General features: G+C 35.0%; 2 long non-coding RNA genes across 4 annotated transcripts in view; one reads left to right on the top strand and one right to left on the bottom strand.

Annotated features, from left to right (window-relative positions):
- LOC111093667 overlaps window positions 1-26,776 on the top strand; it is an 84,741-nt gene that overhangs the window by 13,537 nt on the left and 44,428 nt on the right. For all 3 annotated transcript variants that reach the window (XR_005382832.1, XR_005382830.1, XR_005382831.1), the window contains one exon: window positions 24,448-24,534. This is a non-coding gene — a long non-coding RNA (uncharacterized LOC111093667). The remainder of the gene's footprint in view (window positions 1-24,447; window positions 24,535-26,776) is intronic.
- Window positions 16,580-25,478, bottom strand: LOC119867189. The gene is made up of 2 exons (XR_005382829.1): window positions 25,079-25,478; window positions 16,580-16,904 (listed from the first exon to the last, which is right to left on the bottom strand). It is a non-coding gene; the product is annotated as an uncharacterized LOC119867189 (long non-coding RNA).

Consider the following 26,776-nt stretch of genomic DNA (forward strand, 5'->3'; position numbering starts at 1 on the left):
TTTCAGATCGCTCTATATAATTCTTCTTTACTGGATTCTCTGTCTTTTCTATCTCACTTGGGGCTGGCACTCCCCAGGATTATGGTTTATTATTTCTTTTCTTGTCTTCTTTTGTTGCATCTACTTACTCTGAGTGATTTCATCTACTCCCAGGGCTTCAACTAGAATCAACTCAATAATAACTCTCAATGATGTTAATTGAATGCATTTTTTCTCCTGAGTTTCAGACTTACATCTCTATCTATCCTTGACTTTTCTGCAGATACCTAAAACACTACATATTAAAACTGAACTAATTCAAGACCACTCTTACCTCTCACTGCTCACCCCCACCCCCCCGCTCCAACCAATGATGATTGGTGGCATCACCTGCTCCTGGGGAAAGAATCTTTGTATATCTTTAATTTCTCTCCTTTTCTCTCACTATCCTCAACCTACTCACAATATAGTATTAAGTATTTATCATTATTTAGCAAGATTATTGCAATAACTCCTTAACCTTTTTCCTTTTCTCTATTCCACTCCCATGTAATCCCCTTCCATACTAAAGCCAGAGTTCTATTTTATTTTTCACAGTAATCATTATTCCTGATAACCCTTTACTTGTGTTCCACTACCTAATAAAGCCCAGGCTCCTTAGGAGAACACAGGAGAACTTTCTTGATTGAACCTCTCCATTCCTCCACAAAGTTCTTTGGGTTTAGCTGTTAGTTTATGGCTAGATACTGTCCTATTTTCTATATTTATTTTACTTTCTCTTTTAATCTGTGCTTCTACTTTCTATTCTTTATACATACCATATTTTGTCTATCTACCCAAAATACATATCCTGCAATTGCTATTTATTTGTAAATTCCTTCTCAGAAATAGCCTTATGTAAATTTTTTCCTAGAACACCCACCTAGAAATAACCAGTGACTTTCGTGTGTTTCTATACTATTTATCTTTCTTAGAATGAATTTTTTTACCACATTTATCTGTATCACTAAAATGTGAAATGTTTTCCCAACATAATTATAAGACCTCTGAAGATAATATGATTCAGATTTTTCTTTTGAATTCCCTATAAAACTTACAACAAGGATGAACTATGGTACTACTCAACAAATATTTAATACATATATTTTACAATTTAGAAGTCTCTTTGATGAATCACATGAGTCTGCTTCATAGTTTTTCAGTTCACTTGGCTATAATTCCACAAATACCTACAACAACAAATAAAGGTCATTGGGTTTCATTGTTTGTTTATGGCTTAGGACTGCCCTGCTATTTTCTTGTTATCTGTCTTAAGGAGAATGAGCTTAGGAAGGTTTTTTACAAAAGGGAAACAAATATGCATTGCATCTTCTGAGAATTTTGAGAATGAGTAATTTTTATTTTAAAATGTATAGTTAGCCTCAGGGAAAATAATGAAGTTGATGGTTTGTGTTGGTGACACTCCCAACTGTTCTTACAGTATCTTGTCCCTTCTCTTTACAATCTCATTTTTCTACGAGGACATGGTGCTCTTTGGGGCTCCTCATGAAAACCCAACCTTGAAAAGGTTACTATCCTTTCTTAAAATTCTTATTCCTTCATACTTCATTACAGATTGTTTTTTATTGCTCTAATGAATTAAGTGGCTTAGATATGAGTGATTAAAAACATTTTAATATGTTACCAATCACAGATACATTTGAATTTTAAAAGATATCTCTGAAGATACATGGTTTTTAATTGTATCTTCTTAAATGTGAAATTTCAGTTGCTTGAGAGCAAGGGAGATGGTGGCACTAAGGTATGCTGACACAAAGATACTTGGCTACTCCCTTTGTTATATTTATTTGAATAGGTACTGGGAGTCGGCAATGTGCACACTCCTTTATAAGACTGCCCTCACTTCCAATACCAGCTGCAAGATTGGATGTCACCAAAGCCACCCTCATTTCTGACCAGCTGGCCACAAATTCAGGGGTTCCATGACAACCCAATAATTTTCAGGAAGGCTCAAAGGACTTACTGAAAGCATCATACTTATAATTAATTTTATTATAGTAACAGGATATAAACTAGAACCAGCCAAGAGGAGAGGTACCCAGGGCAAAGTTTGGGAGAGCTCCAAATGCAGAGTTTTGGGGGGATGTATGACTGACCCTTTCAGAATCAAAGAGTGAAATAGTTTACCCAAGCTGTGGTTTCCAAAGTTTTATTGAAGCTTCATTATGTGGGCATAACTGAATAAAACATTGGCCATATGGTTGAACTCAATCTCCAGCCTCCTCAGAGGTAAAGTCAATATCACCTGGTTAAAAGTCCAAACTCTGTAAACACATGATTGGTCTTTCAGGCATAAAGAGTCCCCTTTCTGAGTTTTTTCATTAGCATAAACTATCTAGGGGCCCACCATAAGTCACCCCATTAACATAAACTAGCAAATGTGGTCCAGGGGTCCACACTTGATAACAAAGATAGCTCTATTGCTTGGGACATTCCAAGGGTTAAGAGGTTGTTTCCTAAGAACTGGGGACAAGAGCCAGCCAGATCCTTTATTACACAATAATAAATACACAAATTTAACAACTTGCTTACCAAGCAGAGAAAATTGAGTTCTTTAGATTTCCACATGTGCATTTGGTGAGAAAAAGGTTGGTGGTCATAGTTCATCTACACTTTCATTCTCTATTACACTTATAAAATAAATAAGACACAATACCAAGCAATCAGTACTATTCATTTTAGCTTTCTAGTTGAAATTGAAGGGAAAATCATTGTTGCTAACAATGTAAAAAAAAAGATAAGAAATTGTACTCTTTTGCTATCTGAATTGAAATCTTGAAAATGGAAGAATAAACTAGAAGTTTGAGTCAGTAAGAACTCAAAATGGATCAAAGAGCTAAATAGAAGAGCTAAAACCATAAAGCTCTTAGAAAAAAACAGAAGAAAATCTTCATGACCTTAAATTTGACAATGATGTTTTTCAACTATGATACCAAAAGCACAAGCAACAACAACAAAATAGATACAGTGGACTTCATCAAAATTAAAACTTTCTGTGCATCAAAGGATACTATCAAGAGAGTGAAAAGACAACCCCAAAGAATGGGAGAAAAAGTTTGCATATTGTATATCTATATGAGTTATCTTTGATATGAGCTTATATTGAGAATAAAGAACTCCTACCACTTAACAACAAAACAACAACAACAACAACAAACAAATTATAAGTTGGGCAAAGGACTTGAATACACACTTCTCCAAAGGAGATACACAAATGGTCAATAAACACATGAAAAGATGCTCAACATCACTGATAATTAGGAAAATTCAAATCAAAACCACAATGAAATACAGCCTCACATCCAATAGTATATTTGCTATAGAAGAACACACAAAACAACAACCAGAAAGAAAGCAAGTATTGGCAAGGGTGTGAAGAAGTCGGAAACCTTGTACACTGTCGGTGGGAATGGAGAATGATACATCTGCTATGGAAAATAGTATGGCAGTTCCTCAAAAAGTAAAATATAGAATCATCACATGATCCAGCAATTTCACTTATGGATATATACCTGGAAAAAAATCGAAGCAGGGTCTCCAAGAGATATTTATACACCCATGTTCATAGGAGCATTATTCACAAAAGCCAAAAGGTAGAAGCAACCCTAGTGTCTATTGACATATGCCTGGATAAACAAAATATAGCATGTATGCACAGTGGAATATTGATCAGCAATCAAAATGACTAATGCTCTGATGCATGCTACAACATAGATGGAGCTTGAAAACATTAAGCTAACTGAAATAAGCCAGACACAAAAGGAAAATAATTATATGATTCCAACTTATGTGAGGTACCTAGACTAGACAAAGTTTTAGGGATAGATAGTAGAATAGATCTTACCAGGAGCTGGGAAGAGGGAATTGATGAGGAGTTATTGCTTAATGGGTACAGAATTTCTATTTGAGATGACCACTGGAAATAGTGGTCATGGTTACACAACATTGTGGATGTACTTTAGACAGTGAATTATACACTTAAACATGGTTAAAATTTTTAATTGTGTTAAGTAAATTTTATCATGATTAAAAACATTGAAGTAAACTCAGAGTAAAGAATGAAAAATAGAAGAACATTTAATTGTTAGACAACTAGATGTAAAAACATAAAAGTTAATGAAGTTTGGTAGCTATATACAGACTTTCAAATGAGCTTCTGTACATGGAAGAAAAGAAAATATTACAAGTTATATGCTTTTCTGCTTTAAACTTTTGCTTTTGTATATAATCAACATTGTGTGTCCCATTCTTTTTGTTTTAAAGATTTTGTTTATTCATAAAAAAAAAAACACGGAGGGAAAAGGGCAGAGACATAGGCAGAGGGAGAAGCAGGCATGCAGGGTGCCTGATGTGGGACTCAATCCCGGGACTCCAAAATCAATGCCCTGGACCAAAGGCAGGCACTAAACCACTGAGCCACCCAGGCGTCCCTGTGTGCCCCATTCTAGTCTGATCGGATTAATTATATTTTTTCCCAAATATTTATTTATTTATTTATTTATTTATTTGAGAAAGAGAGAGAACATGAAAAAGAGAGCACAAACCTGAGAGGGAGAGGGTGGTGGGCAGAGGGAGGAGAAGCAGGCTCCCCATGGCGCAGGGAGTCCTACACAACTTCTGCTGGATCCCAAGGGTCTGGGATCGCTACCTGAGCCAAAGGCAGACACTTATCCAACTGAGCCACCCAGGCACCCCAGATTGGGTTAATTCTTAATGAAGATCACAAAAATGGCACAACCAAAAACTCTGTTGGACACTATTTCCCCCAACTTGAAGATGTTAGTGGCTCCATATAGCTGTCTGCTACTAAATTATAACTTAATTCATCTGAAGAACAGTGTGGTAGACAGAATAATGTTCCTCCACCAAGATGCCCACTCCCTGATTCCCAGAACTTATGGATATATTGTAGTTCTATATTAAAAGGGACTCTGCAGATATTAAGATTACAGCATTTGAGATGAGGAAATCAGCTTGGTTTATCCAGATATGCTAAATTCAACCATACAAATCCTTGAACAGAGAGAAATTTCTCTGCCTACAGTTGAAGAGATGCAGAAGGAGAGAGATGAGGCAAAAAATAAATTGAAACATGAGAAGGGCTTGAACCCCTAATGCTGACTTTGAAGATAAAGGAAGTTGGCCATGAGCCAAGGCCGTGAGCCAACTTCATCTCAAGAATCTGAAAACAGTTCTCTGCCAACATCCAGCAAGGAAGCATGTCCTCAGGAGCCCACCCCCCTGGAATTGAATTCTGCCTATGGATGGATTCTAAAAGAATCTGGAAATAGATTCTTCCCCAGAACCTCTGGAAAATGCACAGCCCTGAGAATACCTTGTTTTGGTTTTGTGGGACCTAGGATAAAGAAACCTGCTAAGCCTACTAGATTTCTGACCTATTAAACTGTGAGATAGTAAATTTATGCTGTCAAACTGCAAAGTTCATGGTAATTTGTATAATAGTAATGGAAACTATACAAATAATAAATCAAGAAACACCACAATGCTTGTAAATACACCAAAATTTCTTCCAAACACTATTCACAATTTAATAATAATCAAAACTATCATTTTCAAACATTTTCACCTTTCTTCACATGGTATTCTGACATTTAATAGTCTTTGAAATTAAGAAACATTATTCCATAGTTGCTAAAATTCAGTTCTTTTCCCTGGGTATGCCTTGACTTTTTATAAAGGGCACTCAAGAAAATCAAGGGACAACAAGAAAAATAAAAGAATATTGTTATTTTTTTTTGCTTGGTGCATTAGCAAAATCTCAATTCAAATATTGCATATTTGATGTTGAATAATAATGACTCAGGGGATGATTTCTCACTTGCAGAATAAAAATACTTTGAAAAAAAGCAGAACTTCTGTCCACTTTACATGTTTTGGTATTTGCTCCAAGCCTCAAGGTCAAGACCACTGAGGTAACTTCAGAAGTCTACAGTGGATGTCTTAAGGATGGAGACTGCACACAGATATGATTCAGATGTAACTGCCTTGAATAGAAATGTCCTTTCTTTCCTTTCTGAAGTATGCCTGCCAATCCTGCTTCATTTCGAGCATTAGTTTTACACTGCTCCATGAAAAGTTACCATAAACTTAGTGGTTAAAACAACGTATGTTTATTACCTCACAGTCTCTGTCGTTCAGGAGTCCTGGCACAGCCTGACTGGATGCTCTGTTCAAGATTAACCAGGGGTACCATCAAGGTGTTGGCTCAGCTGTGTTTTCAGTTGGTTCAGCTGGGAGTGTATTGGCTTTTAAACTCATCTGGGGTGTAGTGGAATTCACTTCTTTGTGGCTGTGTGATGGAAGGCCCTGACTTTTACTGGCTGTCAGCATTCACCTGAGACTGCCCTCCGGGCCTACAGACCATCAATGATCCCCTGCCAAGTGGGCTTTCTCAAAATAACTGTGTACTTCATCAAGCCGGCAAGGAGAAGCTCTTAAGCAAACTGGCTGGTGAGATTTATATAACCCAATGTAATCACAGGAGGGACATCCCATCACCTTTTACCTATTCTGTTAGTTAGAAACTACTCACAGGTCCCACCCACACTCCAGGAAAGGAGATTAGGCAAGGTTACAAATGCCACAAGGCAGCGATACTTGTAGTTACCTTTGGGTTTGCCTGTCAATACCCAGTTAAAGATTTCATGAACTTAGTTGTTTTTCTATGCTTAGCAAATGAAAAGATAACCAGATTTGGGTTGATTTTTTTTTTTAATTCCTGCACTCATTTAGAGGCAAATATGGCATTAGTTAAAAGCACCAACTTTGGTGCTTTTGGAATAGTTACATAGACCTGGTATCAAATACAGTTTTTTTTTTTTTTAATTTTAATTCCAGTGTAGTTAACATACAGCGTTATATTAGTTTCAGGTGTACAATATAGTGATTCAACATAGTGCTCATCATGATAAGTGTACTCTTAATCTCCTTTACCTATCACATTCCAGTTTTCATAGGTGATTTAGAGATAGTTGTCATTAATCCGGAACACTGATTTTTAGAAACTTGAATTTCACAAGTTTCTATCTAAGAAATTCCAAACATAAAACTCACATTTTAAATAATTCCTTCTCTAAAATTAGATTGGACTGGATTTACTTATTTATTTAGGTATTTGGTAGACATACAAAATAATTAAACTTATTAACAATTTTTTTCTTTTGGTTTCTTTGTTGATCCCCCTTTAGGTAAGGACTTTGTTAACATGAAGTACAAAACCATGGGAGTACTTAAATATGCAAATCAAGTGGCCGTGGAGGGGGTCATTTTTCTAACAACCGTTGTTTTGTTATGCCATGTGGGCCCCATTCAGTTTCACATAAATGGTTGGAATATAAAACGTGGTTCATGGTATGAGTTCATGTACCAGCTGAATTTATTTTTGTCAATTAACAGCTGCATATGCTGCTGAGATCCTTTGACTAATATACTACATTTAGTTCATATTACAGCATCCAATACAGATCACACCAGGCCACGGCTGTCATGCAGAGAACAATTTTATTGTAGTCATTATTGTGGTCAGGGAATATTTCCTTTTAGATTTTTATTTTTTGCATTTAACTCAGCACAGACATGTTTAGATAACTGAGTAGGTAAGTAGCTAGCTAGCTAGATACTTCTTATGGGTGATTCATGCTAGATCATTTTGGAAATTGAGCCATGCTAAAACTGCTGTACCGATGAAATGTATTGAATAGAATTTTTATAAATCAGAGGAAGTATGTATTAGAATTGGAGAAGAAAGTCCATTCCTGATTTGATGGTTTAGGTCTAGTCTTATTCATATTTTAACTACCTTTTTCTTTATAGTTCTTTGTCCTTTACCATTGTTATTAAAATGGGCATGAAATTCAGGAAGGAGATTTAGACTTACTTAGTTCAGAGACCCGGTACAGGGTTTCACACTTAATAATTCATCATTTTGGCTAATCATGGCATTCTTCTTAGCCTCAGAGTCTTTGTCTATAAAATGGGATTGTTAAAGTTCTGCTCTATCTTATACAGTTGTTAAAATGATTAAAATAATATAAATGATGTATTTGGCGTGTCTCACAGTTTCTATGTATGTATGTCTCAAGGTCCTCGGGGTGTAGATATGTAATTCTGGGGTTATATAAAATTTCTCTGATTTACTAGGTGTTTTATAAAAAGATGCATATAACTGGGGTGACTGGCTGGCTCAGTAGAGTGTGAGATTCTTGATCTCAAGATCATGAGCTCAAGCCTTATGTTGGGTGCAGAGTTTACTTTAAAAAAATAAATAAACATACTTATTCTCTCAATCCAAAAAATACACGTAATTGTCTAATTCTACTTCTTAATAAAGTACATTTTATGCATACTGCATAAAATTTTGTTATATTTATTCCTGAATAAAACTGGTGCCATGCAAAGTTTTACTTTGGCTTTAAGAATTTCATGGCATATGGCTGCTCTGTAAATACATGTGCTTTATAAATTGTAAGCATTTTACACATCTGAATTATTATTATAAATAAAGGAAAGACTTTCTCATCAAAATAATCTAAAGATATGTTTTACTTCTCTAATAAAAGAATATGCTTGGATGAGATTAAAGAAGGCCAAAAGTATGTGACAGAAGGATAAATATGAATATTCTAATTCAAAGTATACTTAAAGTAATTATTAGTGACAGAGAATATCTTGATAATTATATATCAGAACCTTATAAAATCAGTGTCTTTTAAGTAATATAATAACTAAATGCTTCAGCCATCACATCACAAACAACAGCTTTAGATACCACCTTACAAAATGTAGTGAGCCTTTTACTGATCATGGCAAAGTTATTGAAGGTGGCAATTTAGTGGCAATTTAAATAAACCAGTCTTATCAACAGTTATTAAGCTCTTTCTAAGACCAATGGATATATTAACCACTTTAACACTCAAGATGAAGGATTGGTTTGAGGGACAACATGATTTGCTTTTGCGTTGGAGCTCACCAAATTATTCATGGCTCATCCCAGCTATTTCACAGGGCTGCATGGCAGAAACTAGGACTCCATTGCTTTCCAAATGTGCACATTTATCCAGATGCCCTCTTCATCCAAGAAAACCTTAGATTAGTAGACATTTAAATGCCACCGTTTGACTGATGTCCACAGAGCTTCTCTGCATTTCAAAACGAATGAAGGAATCATACAAGGCCATCTGGAGCGTAGAGGAGGTCATGTATTCTTAGGTTCTAATTCCAGATTGACCATGCCTGTATCACTGGGGCTATTCTCATAGAAATAGGTTTCCTAGAAAGTAGAATTACTTGATATATGATACAATAAATAGAGGAGAGAGCATAAATATGAAATGGAGAAAATTTACAAGGTGACTATACTCTTTCAATTTTTATGCTTCTACATTATATCATTACAATTCCATTCAGCTGTTCATTCTTTTAAAGTTGGTTAAACTGCTCCATTTAAGGATTTATGTACTAGATTCCTTACAAATATGGAACATAATTATCTGTGAGTTATGTTCTGAATATGGCACCTCTGAATCATTGTCACTTGGGCCTCAGCAATAGAAGTAGGTCATATTTTTGTTTGCTTGAGCTCACTGCAACTCATGGAGGATTTTTTTAAATAAAACATGGTAAAAAATAATTCTACCGAGTAATCTTATTGAAATATAAAACTAAGTGTAACTTCCATTATCTAATTCTCTAATTGTTTCCATATGTAGTCAATTAGATCCCTCAATACTGAATACACTGTCTTTTCCAAAAGCATTTCTAGTTCATTTAAAGTAACTGCAATTATAAATGGTTCCAATGGTTGCATCTACCCTGTTCAGCAACTTAACTCTCTCTTATGTAAATTCAAAGACCCTGAAAAATGCACCAGGCCTGTGCAGGTGTAGTAGAGGAGCTCCCTCTCTGACTTAGCTGGGAGTTTCCACTGTGAGAGCAATCTGGTTGTGGCATAACTGCCAAAAACTGACCAGGCTAAAGCCATTCAGTCTTTGAAGATAGGAGCCAACTTTTACAATGAGGCTGGTTGGTAGACAAAGTGAAACAACAAGAATTAGCCAATACTGATTTACTTTCACCATCTACTAATCTGTTAGATGAGAGAAACAACTTAGCTGTATTCCCTAGGTGTTCTTAAACAAGCACGTTTCTTATTTTAGTCCCTTTTACTCTACTCATATTTCTCCCCAAGTTATCACCCTCAGCCCACAGGTCATTCATTCATTCATCAAACAAATATGTGCTGTGTATCAATTACATGCAAAATGTCTCTATTAGGCACTGGAGGAAATATAGCAATGGATAAACTGGACAAAAATTACTGCCCTCATGAAGCTTACATTGGGGAGGGGAGAGTGGAAGATAATTGAAGAGATAAGTAAAAGTGCTAGGTAGGAAAATAAAGCAGGGAGCAGTTAGGGAATCTCTGTGTGGGAGGCGGGCTTGCATTTTTGGCCAGGGTAGCCAGGGTATTGTCAGTTGGATGGGGGAGACCCCTGGGCCTTGAGGCCTTGGCCCAGCCATCCCTGGAATGTCATCAGAAGCTCTTAATCTCGTAGCAAGAAAAGAAGTCAATGATGGACCGGATAGTGGTTGAGTGGAGCAAGTGAAGTTTATTAATGATAGAGCATACTCTTGAGAATTGAGCACAAGCAAGTTCAAGGAAGAACTATGCCCAGGTTTGGCTCTCTAGCTTATTGACCGTTGTTAATAACTAAGGGGTGGAATATTTATTTGAGGAGGGGATTTCTTTGGGAGTAGGGTTTCTTGCCTTTTCTCCCTTACTTGGTCAGGCTCCCCAGCCTTCATTGTCTTGGGTCTGTCTGTGGCTTTGTTTTTGGAATGCTGCCAGGACAGGTCCCTACCTTTCCTGATAACAAGGCATGACTCCCCTTTTGCTGGCCTTCAGGCCTCCTGCTGAGGCCTAACTAACTGCCTGCTTTAACAAGGGAGAGTATCCTTGAGAACGGGGCATTTGAGGAGAGATCAAAAAGGGAGAGGAGGGACCATCCTTGTGGCTATTAAGAGAAAAATGTCCAGGCACGGATGCAAATGCTCTGAAGGGACAGCTTACTGTTTAGGGAATAACAGTTACCTTAGCATGTTAGAGCAAAGTGAACTAGTATGAAGTGAATAAGTGGATGAAATCAGAGAGGCCAGGGGAGTGAGGCCAATCACAGTGCTCCTTGGAGGGCCTTATAAGGACTTCAGCTTTTACTCAGAAATGGGAATTCAGTGGACAGTCATGAGACACTTGACTTAGATTTTGACAAGATCCCTCTGGTGTCTGTTTTGAGAAGAGAATGAGGAGATATTAAAGACCGAAATAGAGATCATGATTTCAGGTGAGAGATGGGTGGTAGTAGTGGAGGTAGAAAGAATTGGCTCGATTCTGGAAATATTTTGGCGGAGCCAACAGTATTTGCTGACAGATGAGATGTGAGTGTGAAAGAAAAGAAAAGAAAAGATAAAGGAGACTTGAGATTTTGGTCTGAGCCTCTGAGAAAATAAAACTAAAAACTGTAAGAGAGACCGATTTTGGGGAAAGTCTCAGAAGTCCAGTTTTTAACATGAGATGTCCGTTAGATAGCCAAGAGAATAGAATTACGAGCTAGTTGGGTATATGTCTTGAAGCTCAAGGGAGTAATCTAGACAAGATATATGAGATCTGGAGACATGAACCTGAACATGGTATGTAATGTGCTGAACTGAGATCACCCGAGGAGTGAGTGTAAGACAATGAAAGTAGCCTGTGGATGGTTCTCCCTGGTTGACTTTGTTGTCTTTTTGTTTCTTCAATTACTTATGTCTTTTAATTTGATTCTTTTTTGGGGGTGTTGAGAGAGTGGTACAAGCACGTTTTTTATTACTTATTTTTAGGCTGATTTACTTCTAAAATGTCACTTGGAACTTAACTGTAGCTAATATATTTCACTGATTTTTTGGGGTGAGTTTTTTACACACGTTTAATTCCCAACATATGCAAAAAGACAATACACATTTTAACACCCTAGTAAAAATTCCCATGATGCATATGTTTATCGTATCTTATGGCAAGTCAGTTTTCATCATTTCAAAAGTAACAAAGGAAAGATTCCCGATTCAAAGTTTGACACTTTGTGTCCTCAGCATCTAATATACTGTCTCATATATAGAATGTGTTTAATATATGTTGATTGAATGAGTAGATGTGCATGTTAATTTATTGGGCATGCGAGAAATCTGAAGAAGGAATTTTATGGATCAAATTGAAGAAATAATATTCTAATTATTTTTAATAAGATTTTTAAAGTTATTTTTAATTTTGAAAGTTATAGAATTATAGAAAGGCAGTTAATACAGAAATGTAAAAGGAAATAAAAATAACTGGATTAAAGGACATTAAAAAACACTGTTGTAATAAATATTAATAAATAAATAAATAAATAAATAAATAAATACACTATGTGTGGCACTCAAAATCCCTTTATTGGCAAGTGATGTAGGGTGGCAGGGTAATAGGTACCTGAGTTTCAGGGTTTGAATACTGGAGTTCTTACAAGGGGCTTCCTATCCCTGGAGGCCTTGGTTAGTTAAAAAAAAAAAAAAAAAAAAAGTGTAGCCTTCCTTGGTGTGGATTTGGGATTTGCCACATGCCTAGCCCAGGCAGCAGACATGTTTTCTAAGCCACTCTGCTTCAGGGAACCAAGTAAGCAGGCAAAGCTGTCAATGACTGTCTCTAAGAACCTCCCATTGGAATTACTTTTCTTGCTTTGCACCACCCATGGATACCTCACATAAGAATCTTGAACTTCTGTCTTTCTTGCTTCTTGTACTGAAGAGTTTATCTGACAAGACTGTATACACACTGCTTAAGTTCTAGATGGTTAGACTTTGTTCCTATTAAAATGGAAGAATTTTTAGAACAGATTTAAGAGGCTAGTGAACAGAGGCAGAGGGGTGTGAAATATTTCAGAATAATCTGTGAGAAATGTAAAGGAAATTCAGTAATAAAAAAAATAGAAATTGGCAGCTAAATAGTAGGCTTAATGAATTTTGGCCATATGAAGAGAAATGAAGTGGCTTGCTACAGAATTCAATAAGTATTACTTTACTGAATAAATTAATCTCCTGTCACAGCTTAAAACACACACACATACACACTCTTCTACTGGAGTTTTGCATGAATAGAATAGCCAAACACACACACACTCTTCTACTGGAGTTTTGCATGAATAGAATAGCCAAACTATAAAAGGTTTTAATATAGTTGCATGAATAGAATAGCCAAACACACACACACTCTTCTACTGGAGTTTTGCATGAATAGAATAGCCAAACTATAAAAGGTTTAATATAGTTTTATTGAGAAGATAAAAAAAAAAGACACTCATCTTTTTTTTTTAAGACACTCATCTTTAAGTCTCATTTAGCCTCATAATTTTATGTATTACTTTATCTTTTTTATTTATTAGCATGTCTTGAGTAACTTTCTAGGAGCAGATGTTGATTTGTCAGGATTTTTGTAAAATCTCAAAATAATTTGCAAACTTGATTTTCATTTACATTTATTACAAAGTTTGAATGTTCCATATTTGTTTTTAAAGTGCAATTTTCTAACAAATAGATTGTTATAAAAGAAATGATAGTTGTAAGTACAGAGAATAACATTTATTTTTCTGCATGATTCCTTTAGAAATTTACCGGATTTTAATATGTTAATTATCTCAGAACTCTGCCCAACCACACATATAATAATGAAAATATTGCAAATGCTGTTAATAACTATCCAAACCATTATGAATCAATTACTCCAGCTCCAAGATCTGACACCCAGTGGGTGTTCAATAAACATTTGTTGAATTTAAATGAGTTGATTCAAGAAACTTGAATTGAGCCTCCTGTGGTTATTCATTTCTCTTCACTATCTGCATTTTATAAAGAAAGCAATAAATTCACTTAGAAAAGTCAATGTCATTGAATTCACAAATTCTAGCTCAGCCAGCCATGATTAGAGAAGATGATACTTGCTTGTCTTATTGAAATCATACATAAACCCCTTAGAAAGGGATTCTGATGTATGTGAAGTATTTCATCTGGAATTGCCAAGTACTATGATTTTTCCATCCTTTCTCTATCTTCTTTCTATCTGCTCTGTATGTGAATAATGAAAATACTAACATTGTAAACTTCCTAAAAATATTCAAATCAAATATAGTAGTCAGAGGTCTACAGTTGGAAGTAAAGGCCAACATAGGGGAAAAAAAACATCAAATGATTTTAGAGCTATATCAATCCTTGGATAAAATTATTACTTTTTTTTCTTTGAGTTGCTTCTGGCATATTACTGTCTAGCACTGACTGGGGAGAAAAGGAATGCAACTAGTCTTTCTTTCATTACTAGGTTCTTCTAAGTTTTAGTAACACTTTTGTTTTAGATATCAACTGATACAGCTAGCCATCTTTTTTTTTTAAACTATTTTTTTTGAGATTTTATTTATTCCTGAGAGACACAAAGAGAGAGGCAGAGACAGAGAGAGACGGAAAAGCAGGCTCCATGCAGGGAGCCTGATGTGGAACTCCATCCCTGGACCCCAAGATCATGCCCTGAGCCGTAGGCAGATGCTCCACTGCTGAGCCACCCAGGCGACCCGCTAGCCATCTTTTACACATAGGCTTCCACTCCAAGTCTATACCTGGGACACAGTAGATAGTCCATAAATATTTCTTGGACCAATAAATGAAAGAGTAACAGCATTGATATGTTTTTTGAGTAAAAAATAAGTTAGAAAACCTTAGGAAAATTACTCTTTCTAACTTGACCAATGTTATTTTCACACTTCAAAATACAAGAAATGCCCAGATTGTTTTCACAACAAGAAAAGTGGATCTAAGATAGCAGCTCAGATTTAAACAACAAGAACAAAATGTCTCCATTTTTTTGCAATAGTTTTGCCCTACTAGGGCCAGCAGAATAGAACTTAAGGACTTATTCAGAAATAGTAGCTCAAAAAGTTTTCATTTACCTGCTCTTGTCAATGAATGATGTGATCTATGAATATAGGTATTTATATGTACTGCTTTATATGGCTAAGTGTGCTGTGATTGTAATCAGAAACTATATAATATACGTCTTCCATCTGTACTTCTTATACTATTCAAAAATATATAAATCAAATGCATTGATTATTGAACAGTTAGAAAATGTAAGAAAATAATGTATCAACTTAAATTTCACTAGAAATAACATAAAATTTTTATAACATATTCTTCATGTTTAAAAATGTATATATTTAAAAACTTCTTAGAAAATGGGACTATTTTATGTGAATTAGTCTTTTGTTGTATTGGATAATATGGTATAAATATCGTTTCATGTAATTATATCAATCCACCATATTATTTTTTAATTCATCAGATTATTTTTAATGGCTGTTATAGACCATTATATGCATGTAAGAGATTTATCCCTGAATTTTATACTCTTAGAATTAATTTTTTGCTACAATTAGCAAATTTGTATCAAAGAATACTGCACATATAGTTATGATTTTTTTTATTTATTATGGGCTATACATATAGGATTACTTCCCTTGTTGATTCATATTGCGAAGTCTCTTTCCAATATGGCAAGATGATTCAGTTTGGATTTCTACATATAATCTGGTATGTTTATTTCTCAAAATCATGCAAACAGCAAACAGCATCATTTAATTCTTTGACTAAATAATAAAGAAAGCAATCTCCTTATTAGCTGCCAATTCATTCTCTTTCTTAATTCTCACAGAACTCTATGAGGTAAGAACTAATACTATTTTCCTTTTATAAATAAAGATACTGAGATTCAGAATGCATTAAGGATCTAACCATAGGTTTCAAAGCTAGAATCCTAAATCCTTTTTATCCATGAGTGGGTACTCCAACACTATCTCATTCAACCTTTCCTACTGAGAAAAGGAACATTTTAAAATTCCATGTCCTGACAACTGGCATTACATAAAATCTATTCCCTACTTGTATTTTCTGCTCACTATTTTTTTCTTGGGATCACGATTTTCTTCATTACTGATTTGCAAGAAATCTTTAAATATAAGGCAACAACTTTGCTACAATACATTTTTGCTTTGCATTTGGATCTTATTCAACTCTGTGCAATAGCTCAATATAGCCACAAGATTCTGAAAAGTTTGCATAGGTTGGAAATCATTAGATTTCCAAAATTTGTGACTTCCAAATAAGTAAAATGCTGCTTAAGTGGACAGGATTAATCCTTTCAGGAATAATAAAGTTCCTTACTGGCCTCCCAAGTCTTTTCAGATAAAGAAAAGTTACTCTTTATCTAAAGTGCTTTTTAACACACACACACACACACACACACGCACACACACACACACACACACACAGTAAGAGTAACATTTTATTTTGAAAAAGTAATTTCAAGGCATTCATTTTTAGATCCAGGAATAATGATCTTTAAACACTGTTACATGAAACTGAAAAATAGATAATTGGTATATATTTTGAATAAGCAAAGAGATCTGCATCATTACCTGGTTAGAAGTTGCTTTAATGAAATGGTCCAAATGAAGGGAAAATGAAGAATTTTAAAGGTCATAAAAACAGCTTAGCCTTTTCATGAGCTCTTGAAAGCAATTTCTAAGTAGAAATAAATTTTTCCGTTATTGAGTACTACCTTAAATTTATTGAAAAGCTTCTTGAAGTTGTTCACCAGGAGTTCTATAAAATGTGTCTTTAAACCCATTTTTCCTTCTTTTCTCTCATCAAAAAGCAGCTTGAGGATACTTGCCCGGTTGGTTGTCACTTTGAGAGGGTCTTTTAGTAAACGTGTTCTGAGCAGGAACTCTTTGGATCTGTAAGAGACAGCTGGCTCTTATTAACAAACTTTACATTACAAATAGAGGCATGCATATCACACGTGGGGGCTTTTGCAACTCTTTTCCTTGCAATTCCAGGCAGGTGTTCTTCCCACAGAGGCCAATGCTCAGGCACTCTTATTTTAACTATAGATGAGTTAGAGGGAACATATGCTTGCCTTGGAGAGCAATGAGTAGAGTAGAAACATAGTTACCCAACTCCAACGACAAATGTGGAACAATGGTCCCCCAGAGCAGAGGTAAACTCAGGATCAAACATTCTTGGAAAAACAAACAAACAAACAAACAAACAAACCCAAGACCAGATAGCTAATAAATGGGTGTTATGCTAAATGTTGGCAAATTGAACTCCAATAAAAAAATAAAAAATAAAAAATAAAAATAAAAATAAATTTTATGAAAAATTGCATACTCTCATTTATAATAAAAGAAACACAACTTGTTTTGTGTTTTGTAAAGATTATTGGTAAGGACATGTGTGAAGAAATATACACTTTGATAAAAATTTCATATATATATGAATTTATACATACATTTATATGTGTATATAGATGAAATTTATATGTAAAATATGTAAAGTAAATTTATAAATTTATATTGTATAATAAATAAATATAATATGCTTAAATATAAAATGTTATGCATTACATATGAATTTCACGTATACATACATATATACACATACATGAGACATATGCACAAGATACATACAATGTTTACATTATATACATAGGGTATGTGTGTATATAAAATCTATTTGCAAGAATATACACACATATGTATAACATATCTACATATATGAAATTTATTTTTGAAGTATAGATTTCTCCATACATACTGTTACCAATAATCTTTCAAAAAACAAAAACTACTTCTATTTATTATGTAGATACATGTATATATATATAAATATATATACATGCATACATATGTTCCTCTTTTTCTCTCTCTCTCATCTAGAGCCCAGCTAGTCTATTTATCCTAGGAAATTATCCCATGGAAATAATTGGATAACAATACAAAAATATGTGTATAAGAATTAAAACTATAATAGAAGTAGCTTAAATGTTAACCACATGGAATTAATTAAATGAACCACGGTACAGCTATACTTTGACCTACTAGGCAACTGTCAAAGAGGATAAATTCTCTGTTATTCTGCTCCTAGTGATGTAACATTGGACAATTTCTTAATTTCTTTGCACTTCATTTTTCTCAACTGTAAATGAGGATAATTATTGTATCTAACATACTGGTTGTTATAAAGATAAAATGAGTTATGTCAAGTACTGAGAAAGATGTCTGGCATATAGCTATTTTAAATGCTGGATTTTATTATCCTTGGTAGATTATGAAATATAGCTGCATTGCCTAGCTAGCTACATGAATATATCAGATTAGAGGATAATATGTATTATATATATTTATAATTATATGAACATTTAATAAATGTTTTATACACACATATATACATATATCTCTCCAATTTGTGGGTACAAAAGCAAGTCTGAATGGATAGTTACTGACTATTAAACAGTGATATTCTCTAGGGTGATTTAAGGGACAGCTTCATGTTTCCCTTTATACATTTCTTCAGTTTAGACATTTCTGTTTATGATATATTTAATAATATACATACATTACTTTTATAAACTAGAACAGGAAGGTAACATTGATTGTAGAAACAATCTGAAGAGCAAAAACATCTTCCAAACAAGGGACAGAAATTTAATTACATATGCAAAATAGGTTCAATACTTACTAGTAATTTAACAGAAAATATTTGTGAAGTATTTTTACGCACATTCGTTACTGCAGCTGCATATATTTATTGCGCAATGGTTATGGCATTTATGTTCTATTTTTGCATAATATTCCATTATTTACATTTGTTTTCCTTGCTTGATTATAAGATATTTAATTAATATGAGAGAACTTACTTTTTAATTATGCCAACATTTCATTATTTAAATAACAACTGTGATTATGAGTTGACTACATTGATAACATTCATTCCTGGATTCTAACCTTTCCTAAATCTTTTTGTTGGAATAACTTTAGCATTATAGGCTCCTGGGGAAACTAAATATATTTATCACCTCTGACTCTTGCACTATTCTGGTAATCTATAAAGTTTGTTTTACTGAGGATGTAAGAATAAAATGGGGACTTGGGGAGAAATTGTAAAAGAATATTCCAGATATTTCAGACAGAAATGAATGACAGAGTTGATCAAGGCTCCAAGGAGCAGGAATTAGCTATCAGTGATCATGAAAAACATAAAGACATTTCATTATCACATTAGAACAACTAATCATCTAATTATGCTGTGAAAGGAAGTCCACTCAGTCATAAGCTATCTACTCACAATATTGTTTCCTGATAGCATCTGAAAGTTTGCCAGACTGACCCAGTTCTGCATCTTTATAATTGGCCACTTAAAAGGCATTGTTATTCTCAAATATTTTCTGATGTTCCTGATATCTTATTGTTAATTTGTAAAAAAAAAAATTGTAGTCAGAAATACTATTCTCTATTCTTTTGATCTTTTGAAATTTATTGAGACTCATTTTATGCCCCCACCATATTGTCCTTCCCAGCAAATATTCCTTGTATGCTCACAAAAAGAAGTGTGTATTGATAGCTGTTGGGTACAGTTCTATAAATACCAATCAGGCTAACTAAATTGATGTGATTGTCCAAATCTTCTATAATGATCCTGATATTTTGTCCCTTCAGTTCCTGAGAAAACATTCTTGAAATGTTTAACTATATGTGAATTCTATTTGTTCTGTTAGTATTTAAGTTGTTCTTCATGTACCTAAAAGCTTTGTTTTTATATACTTAAAATTTAAAACTGTTAAGTGGTCTAAATGAATTCCATTATGAGATATCTTATCTCTAGTAAAGACCATTCCCTTGAAATTTACTCCAATGCAAGACCCATCCATGCTTAGTGTTTGCATATATATCCTTCCATGCTTTTATTTTCAGCATCTTTGTTAATATTTAAACCGTGTTTCTTGGAAATAGCATATAATCAAATCCTCTTTTTAAAAATCTAGTTTAAAAATCCCTGCCTTTTATTAGTCCATTTTGATGAAATACATTGTAATTGAGTTTGTCTATCATCTTCATATTCGTTCCTATTTAGGTCATTAACAATGTTAAAATAGTACAATATAATTCCATGTTCTTACTGTAATTATCTTCTATTGTGTTAAAAGCATATTGCTTTAATAAGTTATTCTTTTTTTTAAGATTTTATTTATTTATTCATGAGAGACAGAGAGAGAGAGAGAGAGAGAGAAGTAGAGACACAGGCAGAGAGAGAAGCAGGCTCCATGCAGGGAACCCAATGTGGGACTCGATCCCGGGTCTCCAGGATAACGCCCTGGGTGGAAGGCAGTGCTAAACTGCTGAGCCACCTGGACTGCCCAATAAGTTATTCTTTTTAAAACATTTACAGATAAATTTGTGTGTGTATATATAAGGTAAAAAGATATTTTATATCTACCCATATTTTTATCCTATCTGGTCCCCTTATTGGTTTCTGCATATCTGACTTCCATATGATATCAGTTCCTGGAGAACATCATTAGCATTCCATCCAATACAGATCTACTAGTGATGGATTTGCCTAGTTTCTACCTTTCTGAAAGTGTCTTTCTTTTGCCTTTATTTTTGAAGAATAATTTCCCTCAACATGAAATTCCACTTGGCCATTCTTTTTTGTATTTTCTTTCAACACTTTAAAGATGTCATTCAATTGTATTTGGTCCTCATTGTTTTTGATAAATTAGTTACCAAAATATCTCCATGTAATAGTTGTTTTTTTCTTTAGCTTTTCTTTATATTTGGTTTTCATCAGTTTAACTATGATGAGATCAGTGGTAGTTTTCTTTGCAGTTACATAGTTTGGGGGTTGTTGAACTTTTTAGTCTATGGGTTGACATGGTTTATCAGTCAGGAAAAAAATCTCAGCCATAGTGTCTTCAAATAGTTCTTCTGGACCATTTTCTCTTTTCTTTTGAGACCTCAATTATACATAAATTACACCCTTTGATATTGTTTCACAGATCTCAGGTGTTCTCTGCCTTTTTACTCCTCTTTGGATTACACGTTGAATACTTTCTATTAATAGATCTTCAACTGATATTTCTGCTGTCTGGTCTTCTGCTAATCTCACAGGAAAAAAACCTGATAATGTATTTTTCATTTTTGCCATTTTTATAGTGTCTACCTCTCTGCTAAAATTCCTTGTCTATACATGTATATTGTCCGCATCTTTGAGTAGGAGCATTTCCCCTAGTTATTTTAAAGTCTATGATAATTCCAGCACTGAAGCCAATTTTAGCTCTATTTCCTTTGATTATTTTCTCCCTACATTAAAGTTCATATTGTTTCTTTTGTTGTGTCTTTTATTATTATCGTTGTTATTGTTGCTTTTTATGGCAGACTTTATACATAACAGACCAAAGTAAATAATATTTATCTCTGTAAAAAGGCTGATTTAGCACACAAGTGCTCACAACTCGTGGAATTTTAGTTCATTTTAGTTTCTTTGCATATTCAATTCTCCGATTTTTTATAAACTCCATTTTGTTGCTTACACAGGTTGTTCTAGTAGTTTGGGTCGAGTGCTACTCACTTGTAGCTTTCTACATAGTAACTCCAGTTTGTGATTAAAAATTAGCACCTCTAATTTGATCTCATGGTCTGGTACTATGAAATTTTCAGCCAACCTCAGAAAATTATAAGGAAAAAATCAAACATGAAAATCTATTTCTTATCTCCTCCTTTGTTTCATACCATGTTCTTCTTTTTTTAAAAAGAATTTTTATTTATTTATTCATGAAAGACCGAGAGAGAGAGAGAGAGAGAGAGAGAGAGAGAGAGAGAGAACAGGCAGAGGGAGAAGCAGGCTCCATGCAGGGAGCCGGATGTGGGACTTGATCCCCGGTCTTCAGGATCACACCCTGGGCTGAAGGCGGCGCTCAACCGTTGAGCCACCCGGGCTGCCCATATACCATGTTCTTCTTTCAGACTCAGTGTTTGCTTTGAAATTCCAATTTGTTTCTTTAGTACTTTCCTCGTGCTGATATCCTCATTTGATTTGAATGTACCATTTCTCTCTTTAGGCCAGTTTTACTTTTTATAGGGACATGTGACTTTTCCTGATCTTAAATCTTGGTCTATGGTAATTCTCTCCTCTTTTTAAACCCTTCCCATTTTTTGGCAACTTCACGCAATTAGATACTCATCACAGTTTCTACTGATGATTTTTTGTAAATTATGTTTCAAATAATGTATGGCCCCATAGATCTGTCACATAAGTATGTTGCTATGATTAATCAATAAATACTTTATCAATTGTTTTTACTTGATTGAATTTCCTCAAATCTATTTACTGAGAATAACATAAAACTCTAGGGAGTTTTTATAAATCTGGTCATTATATTTTTATATTACTCTTATTTTTATAAACATGTTACATATATTAACACTGGTTATTTGATAACTTATAGATTAAGAATATTTTATTCTCAGTATTATTGAGATGATTCAATATTTGATGCAACACTTAGATATAGACATTCAATTCAATCATTACATATATTTTAAGTGTGGAATTATCAAAATGAATACAAAGATGAAGTCTTCTCATTAAAGCTAAAATGTAGCTATGCCGAAAAATTCCCTCACTTTTTTTTGTTGTTGTTGAAAATTTTATTAACATTTAGTTTAAAAAGCTTTACACCCGTGCCAAGCCAATTCATAGAAGGTTCTCAAATAAGTTACCCATTATAGTTTGGTCCTTTGTTTAGAAGTCGTGGGGCCTTGGTATTTTTTTGTTAAGCAGTTTAAGAATTCATTATCTTGGTCCAGGGCTGGTAATATTGCACCACTTTCTTCTCCCTCACAAAAATGGTTCTCGATAATGTTCAAAGCAGTCAGGGCAACCTGAGGATTCTCATGAAGTTGCAAAGCCTCAATTTTATCAATGCCACCAATTTCTTCTATCAGAAGACACAGATTTTCCTTCTTTGAAAGCTTCTCTGCTGCCTGGAGGATAAAAGAGATAACATCAGGGATGATGATAACAATTTTGGTGTCTTGGATGGTAAGCAGATTCACCGGGGGCTCCAGGACTCCAGAGTGGACAAGGTGGATCAACTGGTCTATGGTGCCTCCAGTTCTGAAGTTAGCCACGGTCCAAACAGCCTCTTTCTGGACTTTAAATTCTCCATTTTTTAGCAGAGCCACCAAGGGAGGCAGCATGCCGCAAGCGATCAGCCACTGGATGTGTTCACAGGGCCCTGCAGCCACATTGCTCAAGGCCCAAGCTGCCTCCTTCTGGATATAAAGTCCATATTCTAAAATATAGTAACAAGAATTGGAGATTAAATTGCACAAAATCAATAGTGGTGCCTAAATATGTGATGTACTTATACATATTTTGGAATGATATAAAAAAGGGGGGTTGGATTAGGAGAGAAATACCATATTCAATAAAATACTGCTTAGCTAATTTTTAATCTAATTAAATACTGAAATTTAAATATTCAGTTCTCCCATACAGCCCATTATTACTCATTTTCAGGGAGCAAATGGTCCAGAAATATTTAAGATATGAAAAATATGTGATAAAAATGTGAAATCTGTCTGAATTCTACATGTCTGAGCCTCACTGATTCTGTTCAATGAGTATTTGAATGTGTGTATGTGTATGTTTTTTTTTCTTTTTTTTATGTGTATGTTTTAATCACAATGTAGTTCTGAGTCAATCAGAGTAGATGTCTAATTTGTCACTATAGTATTTTTTAGTTTTCAGAAGAGGAGAGAAAAATCCCATCCCCTTACAGCACATGGAATATGTTGAGATGAACAGCTCCTTAATGAAGAGTAGAATGAGAATTATGATAGGCTATTATCTAGGGAAATGTCCTAGCAAGGAAAACAGGAATTGTGGAAACATCTGGGTTGGATTTTCATCCTAGGCAACCAAACGTTGTACTCAAGAGAAGCAAACCTTCCCAAAGAAAACACACTGAATCTGTCTGCTTTTATTAATGTGCCTCACTGGTGAATCTCCAGTGGTGATGGATCACCCTCATTTAAGGAATGATGTGCTGGAAAAATGCATTATTTTCAAGAGTAACAGAGTGGATTAATGCAAGTGTGTACTGAAAAAAAAACTCAAAACTCTCTTATGATATATGCTGATTTTCGGGTGTTCCCCATTTGCACGGCTATTTAAGCAAGCACTCTAAATGGAAATGCATTTGACATTTTTGTAACTGAATGTGATCGAACAACATTAGAATTTAGCTGATTTCTCAGAAAATTATTAAACCAATTTCTTCCTCATTTCCAATACTTGCATGGAGAAAAGGAGGAATAAAAGACCTTTAGTAAAAATTGACACTCAGATAGAAAGCTGCCTGGGAACAACGTAAGGAGGTTGATATCTTTTTTTTTCTTTCCTTTCTCTCCCTTCCTTCTTCTGTCACAATAGTCCCAGGCTGCATACATCATCAGAGGAGAATTTGGATCACCTGTTTCCAGGCCTTGGTAAAGCAATTCAGGATAAATGTTCCATAAGGTACCTTGAGACTGAGTTATGCTTTCCATTAATGTTTATGTGACAAGGACTTGTTAATACAGAAATATTCTTAAATGCTCTGTAATAAATGATTTTGGCCTTGTGGTGCCTGATGGTAGACAACTGAGCTTTAAATTCTGCCAAGGAGGTAAGAGATATCACAGTAAGATGACGATGTCTGCTGTACAAGATCACCAGGCACCGGTGGTTATTATATTAGCTGGTACAAGTTAGGGTAGCCTATGAACCAGGCTGATGACAGGAAACATAATTGTTAGGCTATTTGTAGCTTATATCTGCAAGAAGATTCCTGTTGTTTTATTGAAAACCACTTTAGTTATCTATTGCTGCATAATAAATTACCACAAACTTAGCCACTTAAAGTAATACATAATTATTACCTAACAGTTTTCAAGGTCAGGAATCAGGGCCTGGCTTAGCTGGGGCCTCTGCTTTAGGGTCTCAAAAGGCTGCAACCAAGTATCCACCAGGGATGGGGTCTCATCTGACACTTGACTAGGGAAGGCTCTACTCCCAAACTCACATTGTTGTTGGCAGGACCCAGTTCCTTGCTCTGGATGTTGGCTGAGGTCTCCCTCTGTTCTTGCCATGTTCATATGGCAGTTTGTTGCATCAAAGCCAGCAAGAGACAGAGCTAAAATGAGACTCTTCTGGCAGACAGAAACTACGATCCTACATATCCTAATGATAGAAGTGATATCCATCACCTTTGCCAGATTCTGTTGGCAAGAAGCAAGTCACAGGTCCTGTTCACACTCAAAAGGGAATGACTACACACAGGCATGAATACCAGGAGTCAGGGATCACTGAGGGCACATCCCATTCACCAGGTATTTCCCTACTTTTGAATCCAGTTACATCTAAATAACTTTGTACTCCTGCAAAATTCTGTACAAACATTTCTGGGAAGGAGAATTTGTAGACTTAAGGAATTCTAAGTGATGTATTATGAAGTCAGTCTAGAAGTTAGAGAACATATATTATCTGATCCTTCTCTACTCTTTGCTAACTTTAAAGCATAGGATCATGTCTAGCCTTCCACGCCTCCATTTCCCACATGTGAAATAGGAACAGTGTACTTACCCTGCCTATCTCATGAACATATTCTTATAATTAACTGACATTTTTAAAAAAGTGCTTTGAACAAATCAGTTGCTTAAAACCATAAGATTTATGTGCAGGTGGCCTAGCTTTCCTCAAATTTCATTAGTCTGAGATCCCATATATAATAATGACTTGACATGTTTTGATTCCATAATTTACAACAAGTGATTTCAAGTTCACTGTACCTCCTTGGAAATCCTGCCTCCCTGTCCCGAGTGGTTTTGTGAACTTTTAAAGAATATCTCACATTCCTATAAATACTCTCTAGTCAGCAGCCAGATGCCATCCACAATTTCCTACTTTTTTTCCTTCCCTGGGCTGCCTGTGTAGGCTCCTGAGAATCTGCCAAGGCCATTGTCTTCTCTGGGAACAGTGCCCTCGAGCTTCAGAGGTGGTAGATCTATGAACTGAGGGTTTCAATAGGACCATATAGTACATCTTCCTCCTTCACCTCAAGTTTAGAGCCAGTGGAAAAGCAGACACAGGAGCTTGATAAATACAGACTAAAATATTAGCTTTATTACCGGTGGAGGTGAATTAGAAAACACACCATGGGATTTTGACTACATGGATCACCTACTAGCTATTGCCTGAGTTCTGATCTTGGAAAACTCTTTTTAGGAACACAGGATATGCAGTTTGTTGACACAGATAAGCTGCAAGAGGAAATCTCATATCCACTGAGCCCTGATAATAGGACAAATAGCAAGGCCCCCAAGGCATGAGCTGCTTGCTCACCCACTGAAGAACAGGAAACAGTAGGCACCAGCTTTCCACATCTCACCAATCATGGCAGCCAATCCTTCTTCCATGGAGAGGAGGGACTAAGGAAAGGACAGAGAGGCTGGAGGAAGAAATTCACATAAACACAAGAAAAATGAAATAGGATACCCCCTACCATTGTGTACCGCATTAAGGGAAAGTTGGAGACCAGTGGGTCTCTCACTGAGAAAGGTTTCTCTGAGATGAAAGGTATTGAGCAGAGCTCATTTTGTTCTGGTGAAGAATCTGAAAAAGAGTGGATCAGCGAGGGTGTAGCTCTGCTATCCATATGTAATAAAAATGAAACATTACTGGTATACTGTGATGTTTACTCCCTGTGAAATGGACTGGGCCA

This window comes from Canis lupus, chromosome 32, assembly GCF_011100685.1.
Source record: "Canis lupus familiaris isolate Mischka breed German Shepherd chromosome 32, alternate assembly UU_Cfam_GSD_1.0, whole genome shotgun sequence".
In the NCBI taxonomy this organism is placed as follows: Eukaryota; Metazoa; Chordata; class Mammalia; order Carnivora; family Canidae; genus Canis; species Canis lupus.